Here is a 6250-nt window from a genome sequence, read left to right as displayed (position 1 = left end):
CGTGGTGACTCACGCCTGTAATCCTAGCACTTTGGGAGACTGATGTCGGCGGATCATGAGATTAGGAGATCAATACTAGCCTGGCCAAGATGGTGAAACCCCGTCTCTACTAGAAATACAAAAATTAGCCGGGTGTGGTGGCACACGCCTGTAATCCCAGCTACCTGGGGGACTGAGGCAGGGAACTGCTTGTACCCAGGAAGCGGAGGTTGCAGTGAGCTGAGATCGCGTCACTGCACTCCAGCCTGGATGACAGAGTAAGGCTCCATCTCAAAAAACAAACAAACAAACAAACAAAAAAACAAACAAAAAAACCCCAATTCTTTCTTCTAGAGACACCCTCAGTGCTATTCTTCCTTTCAGTGACATCCGCAGTACAGCCTAAATCAGTTCAGTTCATCTGTTTTGTTCTAGGTAGTCTGCTAGGCCTTGGCAACACAAGAGAGAATGAAAGCCATTAAGAAGTTCATTCTAGTAGAAAAGATGAACAAAGCTACTAAATAAGGCCATTTAAAATTGATGCATAGAATAGAAGTAATATAAATGAGAAGGCTATTAAGCTGGAGGGAGGAGAACCAGAGAAAACCACCAAAATGATGCTCGATGAGCCTTTTGAAGGACAAATAGATATTTATCAAGGCACAAAGGACTGGAAGAGGGTGTTTAGGGGAGTGACAATATCTTGGACAACATGACGAGGGATCAGTACCTGTCAGGAAGGTCCAGACTCTCAAGGATGAGGATTAGGAGGCAGAGATGAGAAGACCAGAAGGCAAAAGGCTTGGAACGCCTCATAGTTGCATTCAGCGGCCCCTAATAGAGTTCCCATTTGTCTTTCAGTTCATGAACAAATTCCTTTCCTGCCTGAAGTTTAAGACCCTGCTTCTTTTTTTTTTTTTTTCAAATGGATTTTCGATCTTGTTGCCTAGGCTGGAGTGCAATTGCGCTATCTTGGCTTACTACAACCTCTGCCTCCTGAGTTCAGGTGATTCTCCTGCCTCAGCTTCCCGAGTAGCTGGGATTACAGGCATGCACCACCAAGTTCAGCTAATTTTGTATTTTTAGTAGAGATAGGGTTTCTCCATGTTGGTCAGGCTGGTCTTGAACTCCTAACCTCAGGTGATCCACCCGCCTCAGCCTCCCAAAGTGCTGGGATTACAGGAGTTAGCCACCACGCCTGGCCAACCCTGCTTGATCTTATTGTACTTTATCTGGCCAGTCTTGGTCTCCTTTCTGTAATCCCTTTGTTGGTCAGGAGGACATTTCTCCATCCCTCAGATACATTGTATGAGGACAAAGCCTAAAATTATGCCAGCTGGTGAAAAAGGATGTCTACAGGGTCTAGCACCAGAATCACAAAGCAGAGTAAAGAGTGGATTTAGTGTCAACAGGCAATAAATCCTTACGAGAGCTCCTTATGAGAGCTTCCCACACTATTCTAGAACACATGATTTCTTATTTCTGTGATGCTGTAGAACTCTTTTGTTTCTTCTTTGAGACGGGATCTCACTCTGCCCCCCAGGCTGGAGTGCAGTGGTGTGATTATCGCTCACTATGGTCTTGCTTTCCTGGGCTCAAGCGATCCTCCCACCTCAGCCTCCCAAGTAGCTGGTACTACAGGTGCACCTGACCACGTCCCGCTATCCTGCTAATTTTTGTATTTTTTGTAGAGATGGGGTTTCACCATGTTGCCTAGGCTGGTCTTGAACTCCTAGGCTCAAGAAATCGCTTGCCTTGGCCTCCCAAAGTGCTGGAACTACAGGTATGAGCCACGGTGCCCGGCCATGTTGAACTCTTAACTCTGAATTATATGCTGTCTTGTATCACTTGCAACTAATAGTGTTTTAAAATTACAAAATAAATTCATGATTTTTAAAAAACTCATATTTTCATCTCCCATAGGTTTCCACTGTTAACATATTGGGCATGTCCTTTCAAACTTTTGTTTTCCTATATCTTTTTGTTCCCATACAGAACAAAAAGATATCATTTTTATTTGCAATCCTATTTTACATGCTATTGCTTTTAGTTGTTTTGTTTTATTTGTTCGGTTGATTGGTTTTGTTTTGCTTTTTTTGGAGATAGGATTTCCCTGTGTGGCCCAGGGTAGACTCAAACTCCTGGGTTCAAGTCATTCTCCCCCCTCAGCCTCCCAAGCAGCTGGGATTCCAGGTGCCCATCACCACATCGGGCTATTGCTTTTCATTGTTGATGAGTGTTGGTTCTGGCTCCCCAGCGAGGCTGCTATTTCCTTCACGACCAAGTTGGGATATTCCACTTTCCCTCTCCTCATAGAAAGACCTGCTGGGTTTCCAGCTGCAGCATCACAGCCATCCTTGTCCCAAGCACCAACCCTGCTCGGACACAGGAGGGCGCTGAGAAGCTCTGGCTCCACATTCTGATAGAGCTGTGAACATGATGTCCCAGTCTAGTAAGGGTATTTTTGCTTTCTTAAGGCCAAGGTCCCAACTTATTACCCAAATTCTCCTAATTGTTTTTGTTTTGTTTTGTTGTTTAACACGGAGTCTTGCTCTGTCACCCAGACTGGAGTGCAGTGGCGCAATCTCAGCTCACTGCAGCCTCCTCCTCCCAAGCTCAACCTATCCTCCCACCTCAGCCTCCCAAGTAGCTGGGACCACAGGCACATGCTACCACACCCAGCTAATTTTAAAAACTTTTTGTAGAGACAGGGTCTCACTGTGTTGCCCAGGCTGGGCTCGAACTCCTGGGATCCAGTGTTCCACTGCCTCAGCCTCCCAAAGTGCTGAGATTATAGGTGTGAGCCACCTTGCCTGGCCACATTCCCTAATTGGATCTCTGTCATTGTTATTAATAACAATAATCTTAGTAGCTTCCCTTGATTGCACACTTAGAATGAATCAGGCACCACGCTTAAGCACCTGTCTGTATTATCACCCTTGATCCATACAGCATCCCTATCAAATAGGTACTATTCTTATATCTCTTTTGTGGAGAAGGAGATCAAGACTCAGACAAATGATATCACACAGAAATGTAAGTAGTAGCAGAGCTGGGGTAGAACTCAGAGACATGCCTGTTGACCACGGTACTGCATGAAGAGCCCTGGAGCCGTGTTCAGCATCTGGAGTCTTTGTCTCCACTCCTATAAAATCTGAGTTCTACGTCACTCTTTCCACCCTGTGCCTCCTCCCCTAGAGACAGGAATCCTGCCTTAAGCCAGGTGGCTAGAGGCCCTATTACTTGGGAACTGACCTCAACCACTAATGATTGGATTTCTCAGTATCTCTACTCTTGCATTCCCTGACACTCTGAGGCCTGCCTATTGAGATCATTCTGGGGTTTTGTTTTTTGTTTTTTGTTTTTTTTTTCATCAATAGTGATGCTTTAGGCATTTTAAGCAGGATAATTATTTGGGTCAGACTGTCCCATGCACAGAATTCCCAGACGCAAGATGCCAGCCACATCCCAGTCACAATATCAACCATAACCCACACCTTCATATTTCTACATGTTCGGGAACCAGGGAGGGAGCATTATTGTGCTGCCTTTGGTTTGGGGTGACCATGCCAGACTCTCAGGGCTGACAAGTTTGCCTAGACTATTGCCTGTGGTTTCCAATTCACAGCCTACGAGATACCTTGTTCTACCTAATGGATGAACTTCTATACCTACAGTTCTATCCTTCTGGTATCTACCCTATCTAGTTTCATCCATTTGCCCAGTTCTTCTACTGTGGACTTTTTTTTTTTTTGAGACAGAGTCTTGCTCTGTCGCTCAGGCTGGAGTGCAGTGGCGCAATCTTGGCTCACTGCAACCTCCACCTCCCCGGTTCAAGCGATTCTTGTGCCTCAGCCTCCTGAGTAGCTGGGGCTACAGGCATGTGCCACCATGCCCAGCTAATTTTTGTATGTTTAATAGAGACGGGGTTTCACCATGTTGTCCAAGCTGGTCTCGAACTCCTGACCTCAGGTGATCCACCCACCTCAGCCTCCCAAAGTGCTGAGATTACAAGCGTGAGCCACTGTGCCCAGCTGTTCTACTGTGGACTTTTATTTATCACTTATTGTGTATCTGGCATCTTTCCAAACATTTAGTTCTCACAACCTCTTCATGAAATGTACTATAAATTTGTAGTAGTTCTACATATTTGTTGGTACATATGATATTTTGGCTACACGCATAGTATGTGTAATGATCAAGTCAGAGTATTTGGGGTATCCCTCACCTTGAGTATTTACTGTTTCACGTGTTAGGGAGTATTTCAAGTCCTCTCTTCTAGCTATTTTGCAACATACAATACATTGTTATTAACTATAGTCAGCGTAGTCTGCTACTGAAAATATTAAGAAATACATGGAATGTTTCACTGACTTGCATGCCATCCTTGTACAGAAGCCATGCTAACCTTCTCTATCATTCCAATTAGCATATGTGTTGAAGGGAGTACTGGTATTATTAAGCTATATAAGTATGAAAATAGCATAAGGAAACTGAGGCACAGAGAGGTAAAGTAGCTTGATGTTTACAAGGTGGTGTAACCAAACTTTTGGCATCAGCAAACTGACATAAGTCAAAGGAAAAATATGAACTGGAGAAGAATGATGTTAAAAGTCATTTCCTTCGTGGGAGAGTATGTCTATCTAACATTCTGATCCCTTCTGGTGTCAACATTCCCCTGCCTCCTTACCTCACCATTTTTTAGGAAATTGCCTTTCCCCCAAGGCTGTCCATTAGAACGTTCTGTCCCTTCTGACATAGAGCCTGACCTATTCAGTCTTTCCCTGGAATTTTCCAAATTAGAGGTGGAGGAATTGCTCTTTCATCTCAGATGCCAAATTGTAAGCCTGACCTCAGTCTTGTGATGGTCATCTCTGCTGTACATGGCAGAATCTGAGAGAATGGAGACAACAAGAGATGAGTGATGGAAAAAGTAAGGAAGGAGGGAGCACTGAACACAGCCAAGCCCGAGGCCAGCTCCAATCCTCTCTCTTCCAGTTATGTGACCCAACAAATATCATTTATGCTTTCATTCCTTGGAAGTGGGTATCTTCAACTTACCCCTATGAGAGATCTACTAACACACTTCCCACCCTCCTAATCTAGGTAAGCCTGCATCTCGCCCAGATTTCAAAGTAAACCACTCTCCTTTTCATTGATACTTCAATGAAAGTGATGAAAGTGAAGTGGGCATCAAAAGTGACTTCTCTGACACTGCTTAAAATTGGAAAATTCTCTGTAATGTCTCACTGGAATCAATGTGCAGGACACAGGGAATAGTCATTGTAGGCCTCAGTTTACACCTACCCAGCATGCGCAGTTGCTAAAGCAGGTAATCAAGGTACCACTCAGAGATCACTTTTCTGTGTTGTGTAAAACTGAACTTTGGATTTTTCCTTTAGGGTTTCTCAATTTGGAAGCCATTCGTGGCTCTCATGTGGACTTTCCACAAGTTCTATATAATTTACTTCAGTGCTCAAGACCCAATTGTATCATCTTAAACTGGATTCTGAGCTGTATCTGTTCTGAGAAACAAGAAGTGTTCTCTTTCTAAATCTCTGGGCAGACAAGACAAGCCTGGCTGACTGTGAAAATCCTTAGATGATTGTGGGAATGTTCCTGAATGTCATGGTCCTCTTTGGAAAATATTGTGAAACTTTAAAATATGTAATTATAAGACTTGAGAACTGTTTTACCAATAGAAACTATGACTAACATACGTATATGCAACATCAAAATCATGAACCATGAACCCAAGAGTCAACCCCAAAAAAGGAAAACACAAAAAACAAGCTCCCAAATTCATAGTGGTAGATTTCTAATTTCCTGTAAATTCTTTGCTGTCCTTTTGTTTTGTGCTAAAAGGCAAAAAATGGGGTGTCCTATAAGTTAATAAAAATGCAGCTAAAATCAGAATTGAATCCATTTCTTAAATATTTTTACAAACTGGGAAATCAACACCAACTATTTTTTTTTTTTTTTTTTTTTTTGAGACGGAGTCTTGCTCTGTCGCCCAGGCTGGATGGAGTGCAGTGGCCGGATCTCAGCTCACTGCAAAGCTGGAATATGATCCTACCATTTCCATGAGGCAGTAAGCTATCCAGTCCTGGCTATTTTTCATACAAATATTATTTATGCTAAAATATAATGGGTTGAGCCAGGCACAGTGTCTCACTCCTGTAATCCCAGCACTTTGGGAAGCCAAGGTGGGTGGATCACCTGAGGTTGGCAGTTCGAGACCAGCCTGACCAACATGGAGAAACCCTATCTC

The 6250-nt window shown here is 43.6% G+C and overlaps 1 pseudogene; it reads right to left on the bottom strand.

Annotated features, from left to right (window-relative positions):
* Window positions 1-4329: 4329 nt before the first annotated feature.
* On the bottom strand, window positions 4330-4429 carry LOC123573181 (U6 spliceosomal RNA; annotated as a pseudogene).
* Window positions 4430-6250: the final 1821 nt, after the last annotated feature.

Source organism: Macaca fascicularis, chromosome 4, assembly GCF_037993035.2.
Source record: "Macaca fascicularis isolate 582-1 chromosome 4, T2T-MFA8v1.1".
NCBI lineage: Eukaryota > Metazoa > Chordata > Mammalia > Primates > Cercopithecidae > Macaca > Macaca fascicularis.
The sequence above is the reverse complement of the archived record's forward strand: the minus strand, read 5'-3'. Positions and strand labels throughout refer to the sequence as shown.